We start from the raw sequence: 11,455 nt of genomic DNA, 5'->3' as shown, positions 1-11,455 counted from the left end.
GAGGATCCTTTCCACATCCGTGTCTGCTTCCGTGTCCCATCCGCGTCTACCACGGCCACATCTGCGGCCACAGCCCATCTGCCTCCCGCATCTTGATAAAGATGCAGCCACTGCTCTGTGTCCTCCAATGGCATGTGCGCTCTGGGAAGTCAACAGTCAGACTGACATGCGAGCTTGCGATGTCTCGTTGCCAGGAGGTCTTCTAATTAGCCCCCGAGAGAATCTAGTGGTTCCTGTTTCATAATTTGAAGAGGCCTGTAAGATTAAGACAGCTTTCATTTTGTCACCACAATAACTAACCTCCCTCATGTAAGGTGACCAGTTGGATATCAACACCAGTGTCAGATTTGGCAAAGTTGAAACGACTGAAAGCTAGTGTGAACTCTCAAAAGATCTCTAGTACACTGGCACCTTCCCTCCTGTCCAGGCTTTAATTGGTCCTGTTCACTCCATCACCTTCGTCATTCCCTGGTTCTAATCCTGGTCCTTGAACAAGGCTGTAACTGCTTTAAAAGTCACCAGAGTACTTTTGAGACATACACTTTCTTTTCCTTCCTAAAGAGTATTAACCACCACAAGCATCATATTAGCAATTAGCTGAATGTGTTACCTTGTTAGTCTCTAAAAGTTAATATTTTCCTCAAACACTTCTTATTATTCAAACATTAGTGACCCCATGACAGACTCAACCCATTGTTTTATTACTGCATCTGTATGGAATCTTCTCAACAAACAGAATTCAGTGTTTTTGTCATCAAAATTAAAATCAATAATGGGGCTGACATTTTTCCTATTGCTAATTATTATCTTGGTGAATCTCTTTCTTCTTGGTAAATTAATAATTATTAGCCAACCTAAATCCTTTTGGGGGAAGAGAAGCAATTATTTAAAAAGAACTTAATTTCTGTCCTTCTACATAAGACATTATAAACACATCCGTAAATGATTCGCTGTTGACTCCAGTTTGTCCATGCTTCTATATCTCAAGAGACTCATCTCACCAGACATTTATTCATTTTGCTAACATGTATTGGGAATCTATAGTGCAAGGCCCTGCGTTGGTATCCTGAGCTAGAGATCTGTCTGTATGGTGATATATACTGAAAACTCCTGTTTGGTGTCGAATTTCCCACTGATAGAGGCACGAGACCCAGAAAGAGTGCTCCCGTTGCTGGAGTCACTTCACACGCTTGAGGGGAGAATTTCTACGGGGCGGGGGGGTGGGGGGGAGATTCAAGTTGACTCTGTCCCCTGGCTGGCCGGTCAAGGTTGTAGTTCACTTCGAGCAACTCAATAGCCCTGCCTTCCTTCTCAAGTCAACTGCAGATGCCCCAGGCCTCGGAGGGGGCTGACGGGGGAGCCGCTTTGCCTCATGGTGGGATGCTGGTTGCACCCCGAGCCCACGAGGGAACCAAGGAATCTTTGCCCTGCAAGGTTCAGAAGTTTGTTTGTTTACCAGATAAGAATTTGTGTGCACTGAGGTAAACCTTAACCAAGGAATTTCCCCTCTTTTTATTCGTGGACAGTTGTAGGAAGTGCTGAAGAGAAGCACCATGTCCCAGGACTATGCTGTTCCAAAAATGCTGTGGCTCGTCCCCGGGGAAAACAGCACGGGGTCATGTGGTTAGAGGCAAGTAGAGCTCTTCCAGCTCGGTTTTCTCCTTCACAGGATATAGTTTTCCCTCGATGTTTCCACAAACATGTGAAAAATGTTGGCAAAGAAAGAGACACTCAAATATTTATCTTGTATTTAACAATATTGAGAGTTACTTCAGTGTTTTTGTTATTTTCATTTGAAGGCTGAGGTCTGTTATTTCATGTGAGTGAGAGATAAAAAATCTTTCTGTGGTTTAACCGATAGGATATTTTCAGACTGAAGAAGTTAAAAGAAAAACAAATAGCAAACTTCAATATGAACATTCTTGACCCTCTGCTTATTTCCCTACTTAAAATTCATATTAAAAATTTTTTTAAGTTGTGAATTCCCTGGTATGTGGGGCACCAAAAAGTCTGTCCGGGCTTAGAAAACCAAAATGAGAGACCCCAGCAGACATCTTACATGATTTCTTGTGCTGCCGTTGAGGGTGTTTTATTTTATGTTGACAGAAGAATAGTTTTCATCTTGCAACATCTTCTCATCATTAGAGAAATATTTTCCTATTTTATTTCCCATAACTACAGGTTCCCATTATGCTCTGTAATGTGGTTAGAGGATCAATGCTTATTCGATGGGAGACTGAGCCTCAGTGAAGTCAGAAATGAAGGAGGGAGTGGGTGACAGGATTTGTTTTCTAGATCAGTTTAGTACATCAGATTCCTCAAAGCTGAAATAATTGCAAAAAAAAAACCCCAAATTCGCAAAGTCAATGCTGAGTAATAACTTTCTCCTCAAGGGAAAACTCAGTCTGTTTGCATCACCTGGCCCCCAGGGAGAGGGGAGATTTGGCTCAGTGTCAGAAGTTTCAGTGCCAAGAGAATTGCCCCTTGGCAGGAGGGAGCAGGGATCCAGATTCATGTCTGGGAGGCCGGATGGCAGAGGGTGCCGTGCAGATCCCAACTCTACAGCCTTCCCTGTAGGCTGTGTGTGCAGCTGGGGTCACCGGGAAGGGAGGTGGGCAGCGCTGTCCTTGAGCGAGACTTGGGGGCTGCGTGCTCTTTCTTTGTAACTCAGGTTCTGTAGACAGCCCTCACCGACTTTCACATCTTTCCTAGGGTTTACAGGAAGACTGGGGAGAGAATTAAGGAGTGTGCATAAACCTCCAAGTTCAGCAGCTCAGTTTTCCCATAGAGTTGAAGAAATGGGAAACTCAAGGAGTTTCAGAGTCATCCGGTTGTGAAGGAGAAGGGTTGAGAACTGAACTCAAGTCTATTGATTCCCTTCACACAATGCTAACACCCACCCTACTCTGTTTTGTTTTTAACCAAGATCACCTGCAGAGTCAAAAGCCCTGCTGAATTCCATCTGTTTCCTGCAGAAAGATCAACGGGCAAACAAAGCTTTTGTCATTTGACCCCAAAGGTCGGTCCTAGGTGGTCCATCTCCTGCATGGGAAGTTGGCACCCTTAACCTGGGCAGCCACAGTGCCTCTGAGCAGCAAACATGTCTCTGCCAAACGGGACAGGGAGAAGTGACAACAGGACCCATGGGCATGCTCTGTGTGTGACAAGATCCAGGTTTTGAAAGACTGTGGACAGCTTCAATCACTAAGACCAAGACATGTGAGGCTCTTGGTGTAACTAGGGGCAATTGGTCCCTCCCACCACATGCATATGGGTGTGCAGACACTAGGGGGCAATTGGTCCCTGCGCAGAGCCCCTCCCTCCCTCCCACCACATGCGTGTGTGTGTGCAGACACGCACACATACACGCACGACTGCTGAAAGGCAGGCTGTGGGCTGAGTGCCTGGGTGCTCTGAAGTGGGTGAGGAGAGAGGTCTTAGCACAAATCCCTCACTGCCTTGGCATTCACAGAGCTGGTTTTCCTGCAGAGATTCCAGTCCATTCTGCAGGGGCAACCCAATCTTATGGCTTCAAATGCAGGCTGGTATGCCTGCCTGGGCAGATAGCTATTTCATTTTGCACTTGCTTTGCCATTACATATAAAGAAAGTGAAAGTGAAGTTGTTCAGTCATGTCCGACTCTTTGCAGCCCCATCGACTGTAGCCGACCAGGCTCCTCTGTCCATGGAATTTTCCAGGCAAGAGTACTGGAATGGGCTGCCATTTCCTTCTCCAGGGGATGTTCCCCGCCCAGGGATCAAACTCAGGTCTCTTGCATTGCAGGCAGACACTTACCCATTTGAGCCACCAGGAAAGTCCTATTGCATATAAAAGTAAGGTTATTGTCTGGCCTTCTCCTTATTGAGTGGTTGGAGGAAGACACAAGGAGGCAGTAGGGTCCATTATTGCACAAATCTGGTTCTAAAGGAAGCAGGTCCTTGCTTGCTGGGAGGTCCCGTCCTAGAGCCGACTAGGTCCTGCTTGAACATCTGTGACTTATGTTACAGGCTCTTGTGGTTTAGTTTCCCCTCCGGCCAAACACCGATAGTGAAAGTGAAAGTTGCTCAGTCGTGTCCGGCTCTCTGAGACTTCACAGAGTACACAGTCCGTGGGGTTCTCCGGGCCAGAATACTGGAGTGGGTTACCATGCTCTCCTCCAGGGGATCTTCCCAACCCAGGGATTGAACCCAGGTTCGATCTGCATTGCAGCTGGATTCATTACCAGCTGAGCCAGCAGGGAAGTCCAAGAATACTGGAGTGGGTAGCCTATCCCTTCTCCAGCGGATCTTCCTGACCCAGGAATCGAACCTCCTGCCTTGCAGGCGGATTCTTTACCAGCAGAGCTGCCAGGAAAGCCCGAACACTGATAATGGGGCATGTTTATTTTCTGGCTAGCCACAGAATTTTGTGTTCTCAGCCTTTCATACCATCATCTAGTCCACAGATATTTGTTCAGTACTTGCAAAAATACCAGTGTTGTGCTAGGTGATGGGATGGTCCTTAACTCCCAGGAGACTAGAGGCTAGCGGGCGATGGAGGAGACACAGGGAAGAACCTTGGGGCCACGTTTCCCAGCAGGTGGGGGGCACCTTCGCCTTCAGGTGAGCACCGTTTTTGACCACACAATGAGGCATTAAGTTACATCGAGTCACAGAGCAGTAAGCTGGTGTCCCACAGACGCGAGCTCTGCGGTGTTTCCTGATAGGCTTCACCCAGCGAGACCTCACTCTGTGCACGTTGCTTGTGACCGGAAGAGAACAGTTTGTCCATCTGTGTTTGGAATGGAGTCCAAGTGTCCACACGCCGCCAGGGAACCTGATGTGACCTGCTGCATCCAGAGGGGTGGTACCCAAGCCTCTGCGTTCTCTGTGCTAATCTGGTGATCGCGAAACTGGCTTTGTCATCATTACTTTTGGCCAGGGCTTCCCTTGTGATTCAAAAGTGAAACATGCAGGCTTTCTGCCGTCTAGCCAGAGCCCAGACTCCTTGTTTAAGAAGGCAAAAGCCGTTTTAAAAAGTGTGTGACTAGAGTCCTGAGTGTGGTGAGCTGCACTGGTAGAAAATAACATTCAGCTCAGTGTTTTGGCAAGGATTGGGATAGTGAGGCAGACACGTTTGTTTACCTTCCCAGCTAGAAAAGAAACATGTGGGTCGGCAGCCAAGAAGAGGAGGGTCGGAACGGGGAACGGGGAACAGGACTTGGCTCTGCTTATATTGATTTTGGCAAAAACGCCACATGAAAAATTATGCCTCAGATAAAAATAAATTATAATCTACAAGTATTTGAATGAGAAGGGTTCCCTGTGAAAACTTAATAAATGAATGCTAATTCAGTTACCAATTTGTTGCCATGAAACATAACCATTCGTGTTATTCCGTGGAGCTTGTTTTGGAAAAGATTGCATAACCCATGAAGCAATTCTTCATAAAGTGCATAAAAGTGTCAGCTTATGTATAATTTACACAGCGAATGTTAGTTATGGTCTGTTTAATAGTATTTAATGCTGTCCTATGACATCATTCTTTCATTTACCAATTGAAAAAAAATAAAAAGACCCATCAAAAAGAGTTTACAGAGTCAGAAATATGCTTATTGAATTTGATAAAAACTGGAGAGGACGATAAACAGATTCACTGTGGGAGAGACCTTGAAAAGATTTTTGGAAAGAGTTACTGTGCAAATGCATACTCAGTATTTATACTTATTTTAACCATAATTTACTAACTGGGTATGTGCTATCTAATATGCTGCTAACATGCCTTAAGCAATTCATTTTGCCGACAGCATAGTAAATTGCCATATAGCCTTGGCCCTTTATTAGTAGCAATGATTAAATCCAATTTTCGTTGTAGTTACTACATTTTCTGCACTGCCTACGGGGCATCCCTGTGGGGGGGAGGGAGAGGAGCTGCTGCTTGTATCCTAATTTCTCCCTCTTTTAGCCCCAAATCCATTCTGTACCTTTTAGCAGGATATACCCACCTACGTCTGTTTACACTATTTTTCTACCGTGTAGGATATTTTTAGTGCTGTTTGAAAAAGCAGCTCAAAATGTTTGAAAACTGTTGTATTGAATATAATATAGCTCATGATCTGTCTTTATGCTGTAAAAGCATTGAATCAAAAAAAAAAAAACACAAACCTACCCCTTCCTCTGTGTGTGTATGAGTGTGTGTGTGTGTTGAATCCTATAGGAAGCCAAGGATTGACTTCACATATTCTGGGACCAGAATATTCTAGTATGTTAACTCTGGGTGAATTCTCATAGGGTATGTAACTGTATTATTTAACTCGGCAAAGCAAGTCGGGGTACAATTTGTGTGAAATGTATTATAGAAAATGAAGTTACAAACCCTCACATGTCATGAACCCTGGCACGTGTTTCTTGGAGTTCCACTGGATGGGAGTTTGCATAATTCAGCTTTGAGTTTCTACGCTCTGAGTTCACACGCTACACATGTGCACTGTGTCTCAGAACCTCATTTTATTTGCAAATGGATTTCCTGGCTCCCGAGTTTGGGTTTGATCCAGGGGTCCTCAATGAGTCTGCAAGGAATATTTTTGTAAGTTTTGCCTGAGCATTGGTAGGATGAGATCTCAGCAAGCCAACAACTCAGGCTGAAACCCAGCAACTCAGACTGAAACCCCACCCTGTGCCCACCCCACACCCCCACCAGGAGGACTCGGAGCCTCTGCGTCTCGTGGGTCGTGGGTCGCATGCCTGGGAAAGGGGAGGGCTTGTTTCTCAGCCAAACTTCAACAGCTGGTGAGTTGGCTTCCAGCGTTGCTGCTTGAAAGGCCCTCAGCAAATGTCCTTCAGGAACAATCTGGGGGTCATCCTCTGTGGAATGGCACCCAAAGGTTTTACATGAAGGATTTCTCACTATCTTTCTTTGCCCAGGGTGGGGGTGTCCTTTGCACTAGGGAGACAGAAGAAGACACCCCAGCAGTTTATCTCCTGATCCAGGTGGCGCCCAGGTCTGGTGTCTGATGGTGGTGCCGTGTTCCAGGGCAGGGCGCTGGTGAGTTTCACCTCTGATCCCCACCGCCTGCTGTGCTGGCATCTCTGGAAGCACACGCTGGACCAAGATGGCCCCTGTTGTCTCTGTTTGTCCATGAAACCTCCTTATAAAAGCCTGGGTCAGGAGCCCCCTTGGTCCTCTCGGCCTCTGGCACCTCCCTGCACAACTCCTTTCGCGCATCTCTCTGTGTCCTTCGTCTTCTGCCCAGTGCAGGCACTCTGCTCCTGCTCAGGGCTTCCCAGTTCCTAGAGAAATTTCCCTCTGCCCTATTTCTCACCATGACTACTCCGGGCTCCTCCCTCCCTTCCTTCTCTCTGATCCAGATGCTCCAGTACTAAATGCCATTCCTTCCTGGTCCTGCTGAGTGCAAATTTGGAAATGTGGGCTAATGGGGGATCCTGAGGTAATGGCTTTCCCTCCCATGTAACACTTTTCAGACAAGCTACTCTCGCCCAAGGGAGGGAATGGAGAGGTGGAGATTTCTGCTTCTGCATCAGGCCTTGATCAAAGATGAGATTTTGACAAGGAGGCCTTTCGAGGTTTTGGAACTCAAATCCTGGAGGCAGCTGCCCTTCTCTGCCACCGGGACAGGGGCGGTGGGGGCGTGGGGGAATCCTCTGACTGCTCCCTAAACCCATCCATCTTCTCCAGCTCTGGGTCCTGACTTTGCGTGTAGAGTGTGGCCCGGCTCTGGATGAGTCTTCAGCTGGCTGCTGAGTCCCTCTGGCTTTGGGACCTGGGGAAGTCTCCCATGTTTCCTCATTTATAGAGTGGATAGCTCTGCGGGCTTCCCGGGGAGTGGGGGGGCGCTGCAGAAGCTGTTCCCAGGAATACAAGCCAAGCACGTCCCAAACTGCAAATTACAGACTGTGATACTATGGGTGACTTTATTTTGTAGGCCGACTCATCAGGGAGAACCGGAGGACAGGGAATGCAGAGGGAGCCTAGACAATGCACCCCACGATGGCCTGAAACATCCTCTAGCCTGCTTCTGTTGAGGTTTTGGCTCTGGGTGAGTGGAGGACCACTCTGTGGTTGACCAGAAGGAAATGAGGTGGGCCAGACCGAGAGAAAAGCTAGAAAGGAGGAGACATTAGATGGGGTGATGGGAAGACCTGTCCGTGTCTGGGGCACACGTGTGGGGCTGAGAACCCACTTTTGACCCTCCCACTCTTTGGTTTCAAGGCTTCTATTCTGCTTTCTTTAAAATGCCAAGACAGATCCTCTCCAGAGACTATCACAACTGCACGAGGCAATGGCTTTCTCTTGGGTAAGTTACCCGGAGAATTTCCGAATCCACCTGATAATTTTAGAGAGAGCCTTAAACAGACACACAACTTTGTGAGTCTGAAGATACAGTCTCCCTGGTGCCACCTCCTACGAACGCGATGCTTACAGGGCTCATCAGCCTCTTCAAATTAAGGTAAATCCAGGTCAAACAGAACATCCAAAAGGGAGCCCGGCTCCTTTGTCATTTTCACATGTCTTCCTTCTGAAGATCAAAGCTGCTGTCCTTTGGAGAGATTACTTGACTAATTGTGTAGTTGTAGCTTAGACTCAATGAATAGTTAAATGGCTTTTTGCTGTCAAAATTACACCTTCTCCAGGAGTTGGAAGGAACAATGGCTTTGGTTGAGTCTGGTTGCTGTAATATTGATATCCTTCATGAATAGTAAAAAGATTGCTTTTTTAAAACCTTCCTTGGTTAAATTGATCCCTTTTCTTTAGGGACTTATAGAAATGGGTAGCCCATGAAAATAGCCTAAACAGTGGCTGTTGGGAATGAAATGGAACTGAAAGAGGTAATTCCTCCTGGAAATCCACGAAGCAGCGGGGAATGCTCCAACACACGCGGTTCATAGAAGCTTCAAATGCTTCGTCTTCTTTTTACCTGTGCTTAGAAGTTAAAAATGTTGTTCAACAGTTTTTTTTTTTTTTTTCTGCCCATTTTTTTTTTTTTTAATCCCCACTCCCTCTGCCAAACAAAAGCATATGATGGTTTTTGGTGAGTGGGGTCCTTTTGTTGTTGGATGTTTAATTTCACAGTTAATCCAGAATCACCCTATTAACAAATTCCTAGGATAGTAATTCATCTAAAATGAAACCGATTTCCCGAGAACTTTCCCAGTGAATCCCCAAGTCCCACTGGCTTGGTCTATGGCGAATCCACCTTATGCTTCCAAATGAAAATAAGGGCACGGAGACCATCTCTGTGACACGGGACTTCAGTGTTGCTTTGGGGAACGGGTTGCAAGATGCATTTACCCAGCAAAAGAAGAGAACGGCATTTTGTTCCCCAACGTTGAAAGGTAGACAACTAACGGCGTATTTTTAATTACCTGACTGCTTTAGCACGGAAAGTAGTCAGTTTATAGTTACCTTCAATACGTAGACTACAAATTATTAGTGCATGAAAATGGTATCCAAGTTCTGTGGCTGGGTCTAGTAATTTTGGATATTTTCCATGCTATTACTGCCTGCTCCATATACCTTTACTGGTTCTTTTTGAAATTAACTTAATGGCACTCTGCAGAAATGGACTGCCTACTGAGAGTGTGCGCTTGCCTGCGAAGATGGACTGAGTTCCCACTGAGAGGCACTGATTTGGCACAAACAGAGAAATGCTTCAGCATTAATTTACTTGAGTATCAAATTATTCAAAATAAATAATTAAAGGCTTTTTAGGAGTCGGAGTCAATATTTGCTTTCAATATTTTGGATCCATTAACACATATCCCGTATTGAGAAAGGCCGGGGGCCCTGTCAAGTTCTGCCAGGCAGCAGTGCGTCCCTCAGATTGCTACAGGGTTTCCCATCAGGCATTAGATGTCGTTTCTCTGTCCCTGAAATTCCTCCGCAGCCCCTGGTATGCTCATCCGGTGAGTCTCCCTTCCCAGTTGCAGCGGCTCTAGCGGTATCTGATGTCCTTCCCTTTTTGCTGCCCTGGAGTCTGCAGCCCTCCTCCTCCAGGCAGCGTTTCTCTGGAGGGACAGAGCCCCTGGGGAGAGAGATGCGGGGACAGGAGGCCTGCGTGGTCCCCCGGAGGCTGGTGACCACCGCACAGAAGTGTGGGGAGAAGAGCCCCCAGACGCTGCCCCTGGAGCAGCGGTTTGACCCAGGCCTTGTCAAATCCGAAGCGTCTCCCTGACCACCTGCCCTGCCCTCTGCTGGAGGCCTGTCTACCATCACGTTCCCTGTCATCCTCGACGTGGAGCTTTCACCGTGGTTTGCAGTCTGGGAACAAACGGTAACCCGAGGACAGTGCGAGAGGCCACGAGGGAGGGCTCAGTGTGGAAAGGACGTGGCCATCCTTCAGCTCTGTCCGCTGAGAGTGTGTGCCTGCTCACACACGTGTATGTGCAAAGTGGTCCAGGGACTGACATCCAAGAAGATCATCTTCTTACTTGATCACTTGGGGGACCAGTCCTGTGGGACTGCGTGCTCTCTGAGTGTCCCCGGTTAACCCGTGTTCAGCTTGTGCAGAGGGGACGAGCGATGTGAATATCCCTTTAATTTCTCTCTCCAGCTCTCTTCCTGTCTCTGTCCAGAAGCAAGCGGGGCCCACAGAGTCGCAGAGAGAAAAGAGGAAGCAGTTAATTCTACCAAGGGCTCTCCACTCTCCTTCCATAAAGGCAGGACGATTTCCATTTGAAAGGGAGGACTGTTAATGAGCTCGGTTCTCCTAGCCTATCACCCCACAAGCAAGGGGCTGCTTTGAAGTCAACATGGTCTATTACGGGTGAAATAAACCCCGCAGAACAAAGGGCAGTTCAAGTCCAGACTTACAGACGCTAACGGCACGCGCTCAACCCCACTTCAGTTCTGCCGGCTGCTCTAGGCTGAGGAAGCCTTGAGTCCCGCAGGAGGGCACCTGGTCCTCCCCAAGCATCTCTGCTCCTCTGGGACCTGGGGCCCCAAATCCAGGCTTCTCATTGGTGAAAAAAGCCCATAGCTCATTTCTGTCAGGTTTTAGAGAGCTGTGGGTAAGGACTTTTAAAGGTTTTATCAAAATGTTTTCCTTTTCAAGTACCCACAGGGGAAAAGAACACAGTTATAAACATGGTAGACTGGCCTTTTTGGCTGCATCTGAAATGAATATTTTCTGCCTATAAGTTCAGCAAATAGCACTGAGCAACAGTAATTGGAGAACACGGTCTAAATTCCCTCCTCTTCTCGGAGCAGGAGGAATTTGGCTTCAGATGTTAATCATTTTAGGCATGGATTTCATTGCTATTACACGACAGTACTTGGCTGCTCTGAAAGCAGAGGAACACACAATGCTTTTTACATAAAATGAGGAAGAAAGTGGGATTCCCCCACCACAAATCTGGGCTGCAGAGGACGAATCCATCTACTGAAATGTGGCCGACACATCCCACCATAGCTGATGGGTTGCGGTCAGTACCACGTGGGCATCCATAGGCACGTGTGT

Source organism: Moschus berezovskii, chromosome 12 (assembly GCF_049115385.1).
Source record: "Moschus berezovskii isolate FMDL1 chromosome 12, NW_MosBer_1.0, whole genome shotgun sequence".
NCBI classification, from domain to species: Eukaryota; Metazoa; Chordata; class Mammalia; order Artiodactyla; family Moschidae; genus Moschus; species Moschus berezovskii.
The sequence above is the reverse complement of the archived record's forward strand: the minus strand, read 5'-3'. Positions refer to the sequence as shown.